At 44.5% G+C, this 19,935-nt stretch overlaps 1 protein-coding gene across 3 annotated transcripts in view; it reads right to left on the reverse strand.

Moving 5' to 3' along the window:
• Positions 1-19,935, reverse strand: part of Disp1 (dispatched RND transporter family member 1) — a 130,125-nt gene that overhangs the window by 24,518 nt on the left and 85,672 nt on the right. Inside the window, exon 1 of one of the 3 annotated variants that reach the window (XM_029479203.1) lies at positions 15,050-15,269. The exons of the other annotated variants lie outside the window; for them this stretch is intronic. The gene's annotated coding sequence lies outside the window, so the exon portion shown is untranslated. Of the gene's footprint in view, positions 1-15,049; positions 15,270-19,935 lie in introns of those variants that run through there. 3 annotated transcript variants of the gene reach the window in all.

Genomic DNA, 19,935 nt, shown 5'->3' on the forward strand with positions numbered 1-19,935 from the left:
CTCTGATGGCCAGTCAGTGCCTGTGCACGCAGTACACACTCATGGTGCAACCAGTCAGTGGGGAGAGCAGGGAGGTGACTGGAGCTTTCAAAGAAGGTGGCAAGCAAAAGAAGTGGAGAAACAGCAAAGTTCACAGGAGACTAGGGCCAGGAAAGCAATGGCTTTAGGCTTGCTCCTCTTGACTTACTTTTCATATTTTTGGAAGAAGAAGGAACCGTAGGACAAAGGAGTGAAGATACAATATGAAAACCCACCTCCAGCTGGGTGTCTCTGGTAAGCGCAGAATGGCCACTGCAGGTAGCTCAGGGACAGCTCAGCCTTATACATTCTAACCAGCTCCCAGCAAGTGAGAAGACCAAACCTACAAAGAGGGCTCTGGGTGTGTCTGAGCTCTACGGTAGGCTCCACAGCAAAGCCAGAAAGGCATCAAGCAGCATGGTGGTCTCAGCAGTGGTACCGCACAGTGCCGTGGCATCACTGTCAGGGGATACCCGGGAAGTGCTCGTGTGTCCCAGAAAGAATCTGAAATGAGGAGTCTGCACTTTGATGAGTGGTCTTTCAAAGATTTCCAACAAAAACGAAACCATCCTTCGTCATTAAGTATTTCCATGAATCATCACTGGCACACGGGCTCCATCTGAGCATGAACCAGATACCCGGAGACAAGCTAAGCCTGCGTTCGAGAGCATTCCTCACGCACCACAGATGGATGTTTATGGTCCGTGTCGAGGGACTAAGACAGGAACCACAACCGTGTGTGTAGAGCATTAGTGCATTTTCTGAATGCTTAAGAGAGGCAGACTACAGATGTTGTCTAGCTTGATATCAGAAGTAGCTGAACAGACGATACACAAAATAAACCAAGAGGTGAGAAGAAAGTCAGAGTGGAGATTAACATTTGAGGAGCACCAGATAAACTGTATGCTTCCTAAATACTACAAAAGTAAACTTAGCATATGCTTAATACATAAGAGAATAGTGAGATCAGAAGATAAGTGGGAGGAATAGGGGTTTATCCAGACTTCATGAAAACGTCCCTGCATTACTCAAGACTTGGGGGCTAGCCTGGGAAGCAGCTTTCTGAAACTCACTGATCATTAACTACGACTGTTAATGTAGTTCTTTTGGAAATGCCATCAAGCATGGTTAACTGATACAGACGACTCACGAAGAAACAGACACAGAGCTCTTCATTTAGCTTCAGTGACACTTGCTAATAGCTGAATATAAAAACTGACAGGGACCAGGGGTGGGACTCGGTGGTAGCACACTCGGTGAGGGTGTACCGACCCTGGAGTGATTCTCGGTACTGTGAAAGGGATGGCATAACTCCCACGGGTCCAATTGGCACGAGGCCTTTAGGACTGTAAGGAACCTCACGAGCCACTCATTCAAAGGAGAAAGAGGTCTCAAGCCACAGAGTCACGAGCAGGAAAGCCGTGCCTAGAACCCACACCCAGCCCTGGAAAAGCAGTTGTACACTGAGGCCTCAGTGCTTGTTAGCTGAGAATGGACAGGAGGCGGAGTGGGGAAAGGTGTCTCAGCAGCAACTGTTCTAGGCAGACAAGAGGGTGTGTGTGCAGGGTGCTCACTGAGGTCTGGGGTGAGTGCCAATCTAGCAGCAAGGATGCCTAAATGAATGGTGCTGTGCCCCATGCCATGAGACGCTGCAGAGAAACACACACACACACACACACACACACACACACTGTCATGGAAAGGGCTACTCGGCAAAGCTAAGTGTCCAGCAAGTCATACATTGGTTATGTGAACCATGTACAAACGCACAGATGCATTTATGAACAGGGAAGGGAACAAACCAAACTAGTTTATCACAGAGGAGGACACAGGACGGATGGGAAGAGGATTGGGAGAGGCCACTACCGTGAATGGTTTCAGTTTTTTAAGACTACCATGTAGACTAAAAGCAGCAGCATTCTACCCCGATAAGCTTTCAAAGAACTTAAAATAGATTGGATTTAAAAACTCTTCTTAATCCTATTTAAGTCTAATATTTACTACACCTAAACTAAGTGTTACTGAGTGTGCTCCCATTATTGGAATCCCCTATGTGATTAAGCTCACTAAGTTATGAAAGTATTCCAGTCCCCATCCTGGGATCTGGTACAATAGGTCCTGGAGTACAGGCTCCATGGTCAGAGCTTGTGCTGCTGCCTTGGGAAAGCAGCCAGGACCAGGTGACCTGCAGGTCAGCACAGGGAGACCAACCCAAGAAAGTACTCCGAAGTTAAAGGCACACTCAGAGCGAATGAGGGGAGAGAGCATGCGACTGTGCACCCCAAAAGGCATCTCCTGGGACTTGAGCCAAGAAGCAGAACTTGAACTAGGTGCCCTGGAAAGGGTCCAGCAGAGAGACAGGAGGCAAGGCATGGCAGCAGTGCTGCCCACTTCCTGCCCTGGACACTCCCGAAGCAGTGTGCGTGCACATAGCCACCAACAGCCTGAACGCCGCGGAGGAGAGATCAAGAGACGGGAACAAGAAGCAGCTCAAGCTCCAAAAGCAAGAACTGCTCTGGTAGAAGCTGCTGCTTTGGAGGACTGATCTGATAGGCCTGGGCAGGATAAACTTGAGACGAGGAACACTAAAGACAAGAAGCCCAACTTGGGAGGTGCTTCAGTGAGGGGGCTTGGTATAAAATGGTGACCAAAAAATGTACAAGAATTTAACTTCAACGACTGAGGAAGCCTCTCAAAAATCTTTGTAAACATGTAAATCAAGATGGAAAGTGTTAGGTGTTCTAACTGCATGTGTTATTACAAGAAAGACAAATATTTGGGTTAAACAAAGGTTTACACTTGGTAGGACTACTGTAACTCGAAATTTGCCACCACTGGATATGGGATGTGGGATGGTACACATTCAGTAAGTAAAAATGCCTCAAGCTATGTTCCCATGCTTGGCTTCAGACAAGAACTTGTTTCTGGGCTTCCTCATGTGAAGTCAGTGGCAGTCTGGGTAATGACACAGTGTGGTCCCCACTGGTCTGGAGGTTGAGGGCAGCTTTGTGCTCTGGTAGCTTTTATTAAGCTGAATACAACAAATATATTTCATTAAGATAAGACACACAAGTACTGCTGCTTTCAGAATGTTATGGGTTATATCCATAAAAATTCACTTTTATGTTTTCATTACAAACCACGCATTCCTCAGATGAGATTTCGCATGGTGATTATACCTCAGTGAAAGCAAACACTGCCTTGTTTAAGTAAGCTCAGATCAACTGCTTAATTTGTATCCAATCTAAAATTGACTCCGTTATAGCAGGCCAAGGCTTTTATTAATAGAGAGCAAAAGTAAAGATAGGAGCTGGGAAGATGGCTCAGTCGGTGGTTAAGAGCGTTTGCGTCTCTTCCTAAGACCTAGGTTTGATTCCCAGCATCCACATGGAGGCTCACAACCAGTTCAAACAGGGACCTGATGGCCACTTCTAACTTCTATGCACATCATATGCCCTGAGCATAGATACACATGTAGGCAAAACACCCATATGCAGAGAATAAAGTAAATATAACACAGCATAAATGCAACCACCATTCCTAAACTTTGGTTATTTTGTATTCTAAATTTGTCTAATTTTTTTAAACCTACATTCAAGGTAGGAATTACAAACCTTCCTCAATATTAGTCATCATTCTTGAATTCAACTCAGACAGGACTCCGGGGAAAGGAGCTAAGCAACGGTCCGCCGCGTCCCGTGGAATTCCAAAGTGTAAGTGATTCCTCGAGGCTGCTGTGCCAGCCGTTTCTCAGGAGGAGGGGAGTCTGAGGTATCATCCAACATCTACAGAGATTCCCGTTTCACTTCTGAGAACAGGGAGTGGGGACACTTGATTGTCCCTTACATTTTACTTTTTTAACTTTGTATTGATTCTTTATAGTTTCACAGCACATACTTCAGCCCCACTCATTTCCCTGTCTGCCCTTCGCTCTTGCAACTTCCCTTTCCAAAATTAAAAAAAAAAAAAAAAAAAAAAAAAAAAAAGAAGAAGAAGAAAGGAAAGGAAAGGAAAAAGGAAGAGGAAGAGGAAAAGGAAAAGGAAAAAACAAAGCATAGAAAACATCTCACTGTGGAAGCTGTATTGTGTCAGTGTGTTCCGCAGTGTGTCCCTCTGTCCACACATCTTCACTTGCAAACGTTCACTGCAATGAGTCATAAGTTTGGCTCCAGATCTCTGGCTTCTGTTGCACCACTAATATTGGATTCTTACCGGGGCTCCTCCTGGTTATCTGGTCACACATTTCAACCTTCTGAGGATGATAGTTATTTTAGAGGTGGGCCAACGCAGGGCCCTGGATCTGGACCTGGGCGATAGCTGAGCTGGTCAGCGTGCTGGCTCTCCTTTAGGCACACCACCAGGGCCAGCTCTCCTGTGCTCTCACCCTTGGGGTTGGCTGACCTGCGTGCGCCCCATCACCAGGGTCAGCTTTGCTGCACTGTTCCGGGGAGGTGTAGGGACCACAGGGCTAGCTCTCAGGAGCTCGTCCTGACCGCTGCAGTGCTTGCAGTGGCCAGTGAGGGGGCAGGGCCAGTTCCGCACAGCCCTGACACCCACCAGAGACATCCCCATGTTCTTTAAGAGTAATATGAGCCACGGACACCGAGACTGCCCACATGTTGCTGCGGCTGCTGCTGTTGCTGCTATTACATAGTGAAGGACCCAGACATGGCCCTCAGGAGCAGCTCAGGCTGGGACCTCACCATGGCCCGAGGTGGTTGGGCTGGCCACTCACAAGCTACTCCTCTCCACCCTCGAGCCTCCAGTTCCATCTCTCTTCATAATGATCAAGCTGCCCCATTCTCTTTCTCTCCCATCTGTCCACCACATACTCATTACAGTGTGGTGGCTCCCACTGCTGGCTGGCCATGTGGCTGATGGGCCCCTAGGTGACATCCTCAGTCTAAGCTATGTGACACTCAGGCCTCAGACTCTGAGCTCTGCAGTAAAGGCTAGCCCTGAGCTCTGGACCCTCCCGCTTCTGCCTCTCAGTGCTCGGATCCGAGGCCTGCTCCACCAGACTCAGCTTTAGTTGCAATTCCAAAACCACTTACATACACTAGCAAAAGCCAAATAATGATGTCACGATATTTAGGAGCATATTGTAAGGATGATGTTTTTAATAAAAAGGCCACAATGAGAAATCAGAAGACCTGTTTCCAACAGGGCTTTCACCTCTCTGGCTCCAATTTCCTCGTCTGTAAAATAGAGTCGAATTAAATTGTTTCCAAGCACCTTTCCTGCTGTGAAATTCTATTACATTCTGCTCTGGAATTTTAGACTACTCCAATCATTCTATCTTCTGTCTCCTGGGAAGGATTTCGACACTGCCAGGATAACAGCTGCCGAGCTAAGCACCTCAAACCAAACCCCTGCCTTAAACATTTCATGGACGCGTCAATAGAAACCCCCCAGGCTTAAAATTGTAAGTATCTAAAGTAAAGATTTAATTGGGAAAAAAAAGTTTAGTGAAAATGAAGATGCTCAAAACTGATGGGAGAAAAGGGCAGAGTCCGCAGGTGCTAACCTCAGGTGAGCTCAGACTTGGTGAGCAAGAGATCTGACACACATGGAAACCGGTGGGTGAGAGACGCCTAACATCTGTGTGGGCACTGCCAGAGCTGCAAGCACTAAGGGAAACAATGTCAGGCTGTTCCAACCCTGGTGAGGAGCAGCTGGCAGTCATCCAGCTTGCCACTCCATGGATCTAACTGCAACAGCAAACATCAAAGTGCTTTAAGTTGAAAGGGCTATTTCAAATTCCAAAAGCATTTGCTCTGAGTTTCCCATCTAGCGTCAGAAAAAGCATATATAACCTTTACCTTTTTTAAATTCTGAAAATGTACATTTGATAGGTTTTTCATCAAGTGTTTTGTCCACTCTATCATATGAACTCTGAGGCAGGGCACTGGCCACCTCTAGCATGCCCAAAGCCCAGGCTGAGGTTCAGCCCCCAGAACTGGGAAAAGAAAATATGAACTTGAATTTTTAAGGGAAGAGAAAAGCTTTCATTCAAAAGTATTTTCTTTTTCAATGCTGATGTTGTTGTTTGATCATAAAACATATATGTTTGTTTTAAGTCTGAAAAATGGAGACTGTTAAAAAGGAACAGAATGCGCACCCACACCCTCCCTGGGATAAAGTCTGTGCCTTCCCTTGTGCCTAATTCAGACCCTGAACCTGTGTGTGACCAGCGCCATGATGTGGTAACACTCTGAGTTATATTTTCCACATACTGCAGTTCTTCTAACAAGTAGTTTATTAGATTGCCATAACTTATTCCAACCACATAACTGTAATCACATTACTTATCTCTTAATTTACATATGTTGTCCTTACTCAAAGACATCTCAAGCTAATGCTATGATATATTGTAACTCTGACCAATACTCTTTTCCTAGTTAGTGATAGGTGTATTCATTTTTTAAAAATTCTGCATGCACACTTGTGTGTGTGTGTGTGTTTGCAGTAGGCACTTTCTACTTCCAGCACATGGTTCCTGGGGATTTAACTCAGGCTGTCAGGTATGGTGGCAAATGTCTTTATCCACTGAGCCATCTTGGCTACTTAACACTTTTTAACATGATTATTCTGACATACATTTAAGACCCTTTAATTTGTAATTTTCTTCATAATTTCTATGTGTACTACCATAGTCATTTTTTATCTAAGACTTGTTTTCCTCATCCCACTTGTTGAAGAGCTAGGCCAGCCCAATCAGTTTGTGATATTTCAATCTTATCTTCAGAAGTGCCTTATGTTAAGGGAGAAGAAAGCCTACTCCCACAAAGCACACAAGAATAACGTTTTGTGGCACACCCATGGACCAGGGGACAGAATTTTCAGGGTATGGCTGAACCATCCGGGTCACGGCTATGGTCTAGTGCCAGATAATAAACGGTATTCACTTGGGCTCAGTCAGCAGTGGGGATGCATGTGGGCCCAAGGCTGACTTCAGGCCTATGACAGCAGCCATAGAAGCCTTGACGTCACTTGGTGTGTTTAGTTAGCCAGATTTAAGGAAACAGGACCCAGAAAATTATGGTGACCGAGGATCTATTTCTGTCTCCTGATGTCCAGTGAGTCTAAGGCTGGGGAAAAATCAGGAGCCATTGAGTTAGGCGGTTTACTTCACTCTAGGTCCAGTTTTACCTGGCTAGGCGTAGCCATTGCTCTGTCTACCAACTCCTTTCACAGAATAACACTGCTTTATTTGGAGCTCAAAGTAGGCAAGTCCCAGGATAGGAAACCCTAACTCCCTTTAAAAGTTACACTGTTGCTCTGACACCTATAATTTGAAAATAATAAATTAATTCAGAACATAATTTCAGACCAAAAGAGACTATTAAATAGACTATCAGCCAGAAACAGGGACTTTGGTTCTCCATGGTACACACATGCTAAATCACAACCCAGAACAAAGATGCTGAAGGAACTGTCAAAAGCCTCTGGTCTCAATTCCCTAACAGGACTGCAGGAACTCCCACAGGCGTTCTTTACGAACTGACATTTCCTACAAAGGAAAGTCGTGCAGGATTCCCAGTCAACTGAGCATGCTCAGTTTCCCTGACCAGATTACAGGATGAGGCATGGGAGAAAGGAGGCCCATCTTTTGCCATAAATGTTCAAATCACTCTCCCATGCCTTGCTCCTGACCCTGCGTCTGACTCTTCCATCTGGAAAGTTTAAATCTTTCTAGTCTGGTGTACTTGTCTCCTATTGTCTTGGACGCAGCGATGGGAAGATGGATGGTTGCCTACCTTCCCTGAGCGGGACGGCCCTTCACTGTCTCGGCAGCACTAACTCATCCATTTCGTCATCTCTTCTCCACCCTAAAATTCCAACTCACTAAGCCTTGCCGAGTAACAAAAAAAAAAAAAAAAGAGATATCATTTCTGGTCTCAAAGACCAAAATAGGAAGAGGAGAGGCTCTCAGAGATACAAAGAGGGATAAGAGGTAAGAAACGGATTAGTAAGCTCATGTCATAAGCGGGGTTTGCACCCTGTGGGACTCTAAAATCGAAATGCCGACCATTATCAGCATCCTGAAATCAGGGGGAAATCCAAGCACCACGGTGAAGATGAAGTGTAGAACAGTCTCAGCAGAGAAGTGGCGACTGGGAGCAGGCAACGCAGCTGGCAAGCCCCTCCCTCCACCAGCCTCCAGCCTCTGCAGACCCAGTGAGCCTCCACTGTCAGGGGAAGGCCAAGATGTTGAAAAGTAACTTGAGGCTGAGGACAGAGCTCTCCCAGCCCTCACGCTGTCCTCCTACCACCTCGCTGAATCTTCAGACAAAGGCAGAGAACTCATGTACACATGCACACACCTATACAGCCATGGCTCCCACCACGACATGTGACATTTTAGCACCCAAAAGTTCCCCGTAACTCTTCCTAAAAAACAATCACTTCTGTGCCCATAGTCAGCTTGCAGGATTCAATCATCATGGGCTTGATTGCTACTGTATCATATTTATTAAGAGGAAGATAAAAATTTAAATAGGACCTGAGATCATTAAGCTTAGACTTAAGAAAACACATAAAAATAATCCAGTAATATTTTCAACGTCTGAATACGAAGTGAGACTTCACCATTTTTTCTTGCCGTTTTTAAGAAAACCCAATCTGATGACTTATGAGTCATAGACCTTAGATCCCTACTGAGCAATAAACTTTCACCTCACACATAGAAAACATATTTATTATTACCACTAGCACTAAAACCCACTGTGTGCCCCATAGCAACCAAGGAGTTTAAACCTAACATGCACACAGAGATGCAGGTTGCAGAATCAGGTTGAATTCTTCCCCAGGGTCCGTATGAGGTGGTGCTGTGGGTACACTGTTTCCATGATCCAAACCTGACTAGAGTTAGGTCTAAGACATTCTACCTGTGCTCTCACAGTCACGCTGTGATCAGTGTGACCTCATTTTCGTTACCTTAAGTGTGTCCGTGCATGGGACCTACAACACAGATGTGATAGCTAGTTCTTACACTGAATTGAAGAATGATAGCAGAAATTCTCCAGCGTTGTCTGCGACACACAACTGGGATCAGGAGGAAGGATTGCGAAGTCTCCAGAAGACGCTGAGTTGTTCATGTGTCGTTGGGCATCATTTTAAAAGCATGATGTTTATTACGTCAAAATCTACGGGCTCAAGCAAGCATATCTAATATGTGGGGCTCAAATCAAACAGATCTGGACTTAATTTCAGGTTCTACCACATATTATTAACTATTGAATTAATACTTAAAATCTTATTCAATTTTTTAGTCCTTATTTTCTTTTATAAAGTGTAGATGACAATAATAGGACCAAATTCCTTGGTTTGTTTTCAAAACTGTAAAATATTATGTGATGCCTGAATGCAATAAGGTCCCAGTGAAGTCATTAATAATGTCATTTTATATTTTAATGGCAACCTTATGCTATTAAAGTCCAATCATTTTTCCAAGGACATAAATACAGCACATGACCAAGTCCTGTGTCATAATTCTTAAGAGCTTTAAACCCAGAGTACTATACATAACTATGAAATCTTTTAGAATATTTTTGGTAACAAACTTTATTATTAAAATTATTAGAAAGGTCATTTTAATTATTAAATCTGCAAATTAAGTAGAGGAGACCATAGGATTACTGGAATGTTACAGAATTCAAGTCACACTGCTGATGTATCATGGCAGGTTCTGTGACCTCATGTATAGTCAAGTGCATTTGATGTCGAATCTGCTCATAGCTGGTTATTTATTTTTATGCAGAACCTATACAGCTGTGGGTGAGTGGCATCATGTCTAGATGCTACTTCTTCCCACCCTGAAACCCAGGTGACACTTGTCAGTGTTTCACACAAGTATTTCTGCAATCAAGTATTTCGGGACACTTTATAATAATGAAAGTTACTTTTCTTTACATCTGACTTTAAACAAAATTTCCTAGTTTAATTTTTACTGGGTATAAAATAATATTTAATCTCTAGACAATGTGGTCCTAACGTCTTAACACAACCCTGAACTCATCTCTTTTAAGATTCATCCATCCCCAGCTTGGACGGTGTCTTCAGTGGTCAGGGTCTGCACTTTAAACAAAGGTGTAGATTCTCTTTATAGGGACACGCAATGTGCAGCAGAAAATGATGTGTGTGTCCACCAAAGGGTCTGCGGGTGTGTCACAGGACATGAATGGACACCAGGAAGGTAGTGCTGCTGCCAGGCTGTGTCCTCTCTCGCATCTGCTTACTTTAGAGCTCACTTGGGAATTCAACGTCTACTGATGAGCTACGGAGGGCTCTCGCCTCCAATTTAGCTGTTACTTTAATTTGCAACTTCTCCCTCAAGTCATTAAGAATATTACTGGGAAGATGTGCTAAAGGGCTACAACAAACGAGGCAAAAACACAGTGAGCACAAATATCAGAGCTCCAGGCCAGCACAGCCAAAAATTAACACCTGAAACTCCAAGAAGTCTATCTACTGGAGGCATGGCAGAGAAAACTGTGGTCACAGGATTTGCTTGACAGTCAATTACAAACCAACCCTGGTAACCCATGATGGTACTGTCACGTGACATTTGTGCATGAGGCTCATGATATCTGCCTCATCGGCATGGGCCCCCCAGGTTTGTACAAATCAGATGATCTACACAAACTCAACCGACCCTCAAAACCTGTACAAGCTGATGCACAGAACAGCCTCAATTCAACTTAGGGTCAAAAGGAACTCTCGGCTCAGCAGGTGAGGAATGAGTTTGCTGTCAAGCCTGAAAGCGCATTGGATGCCCAGGACCAATAAAGTAGAAGAGAATGAACTCCTGTTAGTTGTCCTCTGACCTCCACACTCATTGTGATGGGCATCACTCACACACACACACACACACACACACACACACACTCACACTCACACACTCTAACAAACAAACCTTTCTTTCACTAGTTAGCTTTGGTCCCAGGCAGCAAGCAAGGCATGAGGCTGTTTTGGCTAACAAGAACGGAATCCTACATGCCAAATACAGAGAAATGGAATGACTAAAGACCTGGAAATGTAACCTCCTCACAGGGTATTAACGAGGTCTTTCTCCTTAAGGCCATCTTTCTAAGGCTATTCTGCAGTGAACTGAGAGGTGAAGGAAGTCAGCTATGGAGTATTCACTTTGACACACGGCGACAGTGAAAGGCACTATGATAGAGACACTGCAGGGTCCTGTTTCTAAACAATGCAAACACAACAAGAATCTAGGAATATCTATTAACCGCCATTGGGAAAGAACTACTTCTAAACAATTAGAACTCTAAAACTGGTTAAAAAATAGTTTTAATGGTGGTTGCTTTGGCATTCTTTTTCAGCCGCGCAAGTTAAATATTAATAATTTATTTGGAGGTTATGAAGCAAACAACCCCCGCAAAGATCCACTAAGTTATAAAGTACTTGACCTTAAGCTCAAGCCTTTCTCTGCCAGACTGTTTCTGTGAATGTTGTGCAAAGCACACTTAATGAGCACATAATACAGTTTTCTTAATATGACATGAATAATAATCATTAATAAGAAGTCCAAGAAAAGGCTGTAAGAAAGCCAGAAAAGCCTTGTTAAATGTACGAACTGAAGAGTGGAGTGCAGAATGAAGCCCACGATCCTCACTGCACACTCATGCTGCTCCCTGGGAGTTTTTAGCTGGGTAAAAGTCCATACAACTGGAGCCCAAAGTGACATCTAACTATTAGAGAGAAGCCTTGTGATGATGAAATAGCACACCCAAATAAATCTTTCCTGAGTACGCCCTCATAATAAAGCACTTTTAGCTTCTGGTATTCCGTCCGAAGATCACTGTTGGCTGCAGCAAACCAAAGCTCCACATGAATTCCTCGGGAGCACAACTCCTTAGAATTCGCTATAACTGAGACACCATTTCTTGCTGTAGCTTCCCACTGCATGAACAGCAGACACCGGTAGTTAATTCCTGATTAAATCCTGATTAAACTTCTATCCTGCTGGAGGAATCTGTTCTCAGGTTGGCTCTCCCTGAGCCAACCCTGCTCCTGCCTCCCCCAACTCCCTGCATCCCTGCATCCCTGCATCCCTGCATCCCTGCCTCCCTCCCCTCTACCCCCCCTCCCCGGGCCTCCATACCTTCTCCCTAGAACAGCATCAGAAATGAAGTGGGGGAAGTCATCTAGATGCTGGGAGTAGTGGCCTGCACGGCTACCTTTCATTATTTCTTCCTCACTGACATTAGGTTGGCTGGTGACTGGTTTTGTCTTTCACTTGTTAAAAAGTTTTATTTTTATGTATGAGTACTTTGCTTACATGTTTGTGTATGCACTGTGCAATGTGACTTGGTGCCTTTGGAGGCCCCAGGAGGGTGTAGAATCCTCTGGGACTGAAGTTCAGGTGCTCGTGAGCCCCCATGTGGCTCCTGTGGTCCTCTGAACCACTGCGCCATCTCCTCATCCCCTGGCTGGTTGTTTTCAAAGTCAGAGACCAGTGCACTTAGCATGAGGAGCTTTAAAGGATGAGAGGAAACATTCTCAAAGACAGTGAGGTCCTTACACACTCTGTCTCCCACTACCTGGGAAGCCTCTCATTACACAGAATGGGCCAGCAGGGCCTACTTCTCAGCATGAAAGTATCACAGCAAATCACTGAGCTCTGTACAAGAGGAGCCTGATTGGTGCCCAATTACCTATTTAGTTCTTTTCAACAATTAAGTTTTGCATGCCCACCAAATGCCAGGTACCTTGCTAGGTCTTAAAGGCACAAAACAGAACAAAGAAATGGTTTTACAAACTTAGGATAGTATCAATCACAAGTCTTAGAAGTGAATAATTACTGCATATGAATCAGTCAGCAATAAAGCTGCTCTGTTAAGATGGCAGCATGCAGAGCCCACTGTTGGGGGCAGGGTTCTTGGACCAGTTATCACAGATGGTTCTTCAGAGCTGAATGTGACGAGCAGGCCATGACATCTCCACACTAAGGGGCCCGCTAGGCTGAGGCAACTCCTCATGCAGTTTCATAGGCCTCCTCACCCATGCTTCAGGTACCTAGACAATTGTACATGTTTGAAAAGACCCTCCCATCTCTCCTGACTCTTTCTCCAATCCTCCTCTAGGCTCACTATCCTCTAAGCCTTATTTTGTACCTTGAAGTCGTTTGGTAGTTTTGCCTAAATCATTCCTTTTTAGAAGACCACAAGTTGTTTGATCACAGTTGGCTAACTCTATGAGGGGTTTTTAAAAATTTAAGTTTGGGGTTGTTTAAAAAAAAATTTAAAAATATACCTTGAGAAATCTTTTCATTCTTTCATCCAGCACATCTTTATTAAGCTCCAAATATACCTTTGGCACAAAGCTAACTTCAAACTCCCAAATGCCAAGCAAGCAGTTCAATATCTGGTTTGTGTTAAAAATATAATTCTGTACAGTTAACTTTAATGACAGGAATTCTAGTATAGCAATCAAAATTTTTCTATAAATGTAACAATGTATAAATTATTTTTTAATTTCTTAAAATTTATTTATTTATTCACTTTACATCCCAATATTAGCCCCCCTCTTCCCAGTACCCCCTCATGCAAGTCCTCCCCCAATCCACCCTCCCCTTCAAGCCTCCTTTGGGTGTCACCTCGCTCACTAACCTAACACTACCCCCTCCCTGTACATCAAGCCCTTGTGGGACTAGGCCCATGCTCTCCCACTGAAGCCAGCCAAGGAAGTCCATTTAGGGATGTGGGGTCCTCAGGCAGGCAGGCAACAGGCTCAGGGACAGCCCCTCCCCCAGTTGTTAGGGAGCCTGCATGAAGACCAAGCTGCTCATCTGCTACATATGTGTTGGGGTCCAGGTAAGTTGACTCTGTGGGTCTTTCCTATGGAGTCCCTGAATTCTTCTCTCAGACACACACACACACACACACACACACACACACATACACACACGTTATTCTCAACTTTACCTAGCAACACACTTAAGTTTGGTAGGAAGGAACAGCCAACATCAGCTGTCTCTCTCTTGGGATCCAAGCAGCAACCAATCTTCAACAATGACTTTCTAGTAAGCCTCAGTGTTTGCCAAGCATCTTACAACCTTTCAAACACCAACAACAAAAACCCTGAGAAAACCTCAGCCACCCCCGACCCCACTTCACTCTCCCTAGCCAACAGCCAGCAGTAACATGAAAACAGAGAGGATCTGCTTCATCTCCAAGCCAGGTTAAATTTATGACATAAAACCGATCTTGTTTCTTAACATTTATTACTAAGGCAAAGGCTCACCAAGGCTCACGTTCTGAAATGCATTACACACTGCGCAATGCATTCCATGGGGTAAAACTATAAAATATGCTCATTTATAATATAAAGAACTCTAAAAGAACTCCCTTAATAAAATCTGCCTTTGCTCAACCTGGCCGCCAAGCTGACCGACTCTGGCAAGCAGGCTTGGAACGTCTTACACATTACAAACACAGCCCTTTTAAATAGTTAACTGGACTATGTTAGGAATGTAAAAGTAAACCCTGGTTGTGGTAAAATCAAGATGAAGCCTTGTTAGACTTCTAACCTAATCTGTAACTGTCATAATCAGATTATGTAATTGGCAGAAAGGCTCGGAGTCTTTCAGCTGGGGAGCTTTTTCAACAACAGTCTTTTTCCCTGCGTGGACAGAGTAAAGTGTATCATTTCCACTTAAGAAAGAAACGGGGTGCTCCGTGTCTTTATTTAAACTGGCTGCAGCACGGCTGTTTCTGAAACACTAGGAAAGCACTGGGACAGAAGGAAGCACAAACAACAAAGAACAAGAACGAGCACAGAGAGAACAAAACTCACAAAGAAAAGCGGGTGCAGCCTGGAGTTGGGCGGACACCCAGTGTACCCCAGCTGTTACCCCACCTTCACAGGGCTGCAAACTAAGGCAGAGAGATTAAACAGCTGTGAAGACCACCAAGCAGGTAGGCTCCAAACACTGAGTGTCTTCCAAAGCGTGGGTTTTCTCCCCTCCCAGCGTGGCAGGGAAGAGGGGGGGGGCAAGAAAGGGACTCACCATCAGGTAGCACCAAGTGGTTTACAGCAAGCTGTACAGTTAGCTACGCTAGACAGCTATGCTCTTCATGGTATCCAATCCAAGGAGCCCAGACACCTACTGAGCTGGCGTTTTGGTTTCAGAGTGACTGCCATGATATCATTTATGAGTTACACAGGGTTTCCTAATGTAGAAATTTGGTTCTTTGAGATTTTGAAGAACGTTTTTATCACTTATCATTCCTTTGTTATACACTAATCAAAATATAACCAATATAACTCCATTAAGTTGACAAAAAAGGGGGTTGGTATTGTCACTCTCAAATGTAACTGTTCTTATGCCAGGGCCATTATTCAGTTGGTAAATTGCTTATTGTGCAAGCATGAGGACCTGAGTTCAATCTACACCATTACTGAGAGGAGCCGTGCGTGGTGGTGCAGTGCTAGGAGCCCAGTGCTGCTGTATGCTGGCCAGAGCTCTGGGTTCAGTAAGAGAGGCTCTGTCTCAAAAAATCATGGGCAAAGACTGAGGAGGTTTTTTGGTATGGCTCTTGGCCTCCATATAACACACACACACACACACACACATACACACACATACACACACACACACACACACACACACATACACACACACCCCACAATGGAAGTTCCATTTGCTGCCACAATTGAAAAAGGATCTTAGTTCCTTTATAGAGTCAGAAGAGCAGCCTAGTTCAGTAAGACTTTCTCTAAAGATGGGAATGACCTTCATCTGCGCTGTCTATCCAAGACGCATACCATGGAGCACTTACAATGTCACTAGTGCTCCTGAAGAATCAAATTTCAAGTTTTATTGGATCTAACTGAATGACAGAGGTCTAAAGACTGCATTTATTCCTTCTTGTAAAAGCTACCTGACCAGGAATCCTAGAGATGTCAGTTTTCTCTTTCATGGTCAGTAACTTTTTCCTGATACTAAAGAAAAAGGGATATGAATTTGCACAAATCTCTATATAGTAGCTTTCCTTGTGCCTCTGTAATTACACTGTTGCTTACCTTCTAAGCTCTCATTAATAGAGCAAACAGACACTCAGGAGAACAGCCTAGCAGTGGTCAGCCCATGCTGGAATCGGATGTCTTACCCAGAGCATCACCCTGCCCGAGGCTGGGAACCAGGCTAACAGCACTCCCCTGTCTCCAGCACCTAACAGTAATCCCTCAGTGTGGATGAGCTAAAGTGAGTAGGCAACCTTTGCAGTTCTCCACCCAGCATCTTAGACGAGTGTTTGGGTTGACTCTGGATGAGTAGGCAAAGCCAAAACTCTAGAGTCTGTGTCATTGTCCACACTCATGAAGTGTGAAGACTAACTTTTGTTCATATTTCTTGGCTAAATTGAACAGCACTGTCACCAGGGCTAAGGACAGAGGAGAGGGTGGGCTGGAGTGTAATAATGCCCTGGCATGTTCCAATATACTTTATTCAAATTAACATGAGTTAAAGGGGTGCAATTTATATCTTTTAATAACAAATGAATTCCCATCTCTTACTTTTTAGGGAAAAAAGTCCCTTCATAGACAGTGGCAATCTCTTATAGGAAAATGGAAACAGGCCTCTCAGATGGCCAGTCTCTGGTAAACCAGACACTGGAGAAAGAAAACACACGGGTCAGAAATCACACTATAGCAGGTACGTGGTGGCAGCAATGTTTAGTTAACTTTCAAGGGGCTAATGCCAGGGTCCCAGGGTTCCTCTACAGCAACCACTCCTCCACTGTGCTACACAGTACACTGGAAAGTAAGCAGCTATCTGTGAAAGCACCTTCACAGACGCATACATGCACTTGGCAGGTACCCTGGGATACCACAGGTTCAACGACAATGAGCCTGTGGTGTGGCCAGGTATGGAATGCTCTGCCATTGTCAAGGACCACTCCCTGCTATAGCAAATTAAAAGATAAGTAAGGGACGTTAGAACGCTTGACTGCTACTTTTGGATACAAAACTCCTTATTAACAGTGCAGCAATATTATGACCCTTTCACTTCAATATGGCAGTAAGACCACAAATGAATAACTGGGAAGTTGTTTCAACAGCTTAGGTGGAACATGATATGTGAGGCATCTTCCAGCCTTAGGATGATAAAGAGCAGATCGTTGCTGCGCAGATCTTTACCACTGGGCTGCATTTGGGGCATGAAACTAGGGAACTGCCACAAGACCGTCTGAAACAACTCCGCTCTTCCCGAATCCTCTCTTCTACCCCCTTCTAAAGAATACTTTTTTTTTTAATTAAAAAAAATAGAATTAAACTCATGGGCTTCTGAGCTCCGGGACTGCAGGCAGGCGCATGAACTCTGTCCAGAGCATATGGTTTTGTTCTTTATAGGCACCCCATGCTCTCATCTCCATCAATTCCTAGCTGTCCTCCACGGGTCACTCAGGTACATTCTCAGACAGACCTCAACTCCACTCACCTCACTGACTGCCACCATCTCTCAACCCCGACAATTCTTTCTTCCGTGCAAAGCGCCTTCTTTACAATGTTGCCCTTACTTTACTCTGAACCCCAAGAGATTGGCTGCACCAGCTGGCATAAGACTTGTAGGTACAGGCTTTGTTCTGGCAGGGGGAGACTACTCCCTGCCTTTCTTAATTCGTTCCAGTCCTAATTAATCAGATTAATTAATGCTTAAACAACAGACATGAGGACAAATAAAAAAAATAAAGCTCTATCTTTTAAGCTACTTTATGTTCAGTGATAAAGGATATTAAAACAAAATACACTAAATGTAATTTTCAAATATCTTAATTCTATGAATCATAAAAGTAAGAGAATTTTTAAAGGGAAAGTGACAGGGAAATGATGGAGACAATGAAGAGCAGCCAAGGAACAAATGAGGACCTGGGCTGTGGAAGGGGAAGAAACAGGAGGATGGACAGCTTCACGTAGGGACCAAATGGGCAGGGCTAAAGTTACCATCGTCCATTTGATTGACCTCTGAAAACATAACTATGGCGTAAGTACTTTATGAATAAATAAAACTGTTAAAAGTAAGACAAGATATGCATCACCAGGCTGCCTTGTAGCACAGATGCAAACTGTTCCAACAATCAAGGGCACTCAGGAGCCTCCATCTCTGCACTTTACCAGAAGGCTCTCAACCTTTAAGGCATCCTTTATGGAAATTCTAAGTCAGAACACATCTTACATACTGAACAATACTTCGTGGACTGGTAAACAGCAACATACATTGCTGCCAACACAGCAAAGACTTAGACATGCACACAGCCCCTGTAAGAGATCAACCTCTAATGTCCCGAAAGCACGGAGTAGGAGAGCTGATAAAGGCAGCAAAATGACTGCAGTCTCATTTGCAGAACCTTACATAGCCGCAGTTCTACTGTCCACAGGGGCTTTGTGACATTTTATTGGTTGGGGAAGGGGAGGTAGTAGTTGGCTCAGTGCCCTGTCATGCCACAGCAGAATTCTACAATAAACACCTGCTAGCCTGAGGTGCTAGGTCTTCTGAGATAGCCCCTAACAGCACTATTGTCCTCAATGTCACTGCTGTGTCTTACCAAGCATCGCCACACTTTCAAGGGAGCTCCAGGGACAATCTTTTTTTCTATTTTATTTTATGTGTGTGTACATATGTTTGTGTGTGTGCTTGCATACAGGCACTCATGTAGGCTAGAGGCGGGTGCTGGATCCCTTGGAGCTGGAGTTATAGGTAGCCATGAGCTCTCTGACATGGGTGCTGGGATCTGATCTCAGGTCCTCTGAAGAGCAACAAGCACTCTGAACTGCTGAGCCCTGTCTCCAGCCCCTAACGTTAGTCTTTCACTTTCAATGTTCAAGCCCTATCCCTGCTTTAATACCATGCCTCACCAACTCCAGGGCCACTGGACACTGCCGGCTCTGCTGCTTATGCAGACCCCCACCTACCTGCATCTCCATGACTGGCATTACTACTCATCCACCTCCTCTGAAAGAAACACCAGTGTGGAGTCTTCTGGACTCTTGTGGAATGAGTCACCTGATCCAGTAAGCCACTCCCTCTAGAACTGACTTATTTCAAAATCCTACTTCAAGTCACCATCATTCTTATCTAATGCTGCCTTCATATCCACCATAGTCCTGGCCCAGCTCAATCCGTGCTCCACAAGGAGAGTGGAATGTAAATCACACCATGATTCTAACCTATGTCACTACTCCCAGTGGATGGCTCTTCTCAAAACAAAACAGGTAAGATAAGCGCTGGCGAGGATGGAAAGCACTGAGCTCTGTACACTGCTGGTGGGAATGTAAATGATATTACCACTGTGGCAAAGATCAACATGGTCCTGCAATCCCAACGCGGCTGTGGTTATAGACTCCACACAATTGAAAGCAGAGGTCCCAGGCACACCCATGCTCTACACTGGTCCAAAGAAAGTGTCCATGAGCAGAAGAATGCATAAAGAAAATGACTCTGTTGAGTCTTGGCAACATACGAAGTGAGAGCAACCAGTCACAATAGACAAATGCTGTGTGAGCGCTCATATACGAGAACCTACAACACTCAGATTCCTGGAGGGAGAAGGCCGGATGGTGACTGTCGGGGTCAGGAGGAAGGAGAAAGGGTTGCTGGTGTTCAATGGGTACAGAGTTCAGACTGGGAAGATGAGGGTCTTCTGGACTTGGGTAGCCATGATGCTTGTTTGGTAACATGAATGTATTTAATGCCACTTAACCGAATATTTACTCAAAATGGCTAAAACTACTTTTATATAATTCTTATCTTACACACACAGAAACAGAAAGGCAGAGACAGGCAGAGAAAATGCATGCACACACATACAAACAAACACACAAAACAACTCTTCAGAATAGAGCGCAGAAAGCCCTGATTTGCAGTTCCCTTCAGGACTTGGACTCAGTTCACCT

The sequence above is a fragment of the Mus caroli genome, chromosome 1 (assembly GCF_900094665.2).
Source record: "Mus caroli chromosome 1, CAROLI_EIJ_v1.1, whole genome shotgun sequence".
In the NCBI taxonomy this organism is placed as follows: domain Eukaryota; kingdom Metazoa; phylum Chordata; class Mammalia; order Rodentia; family Muridae; genus Mus; species Mus caroli.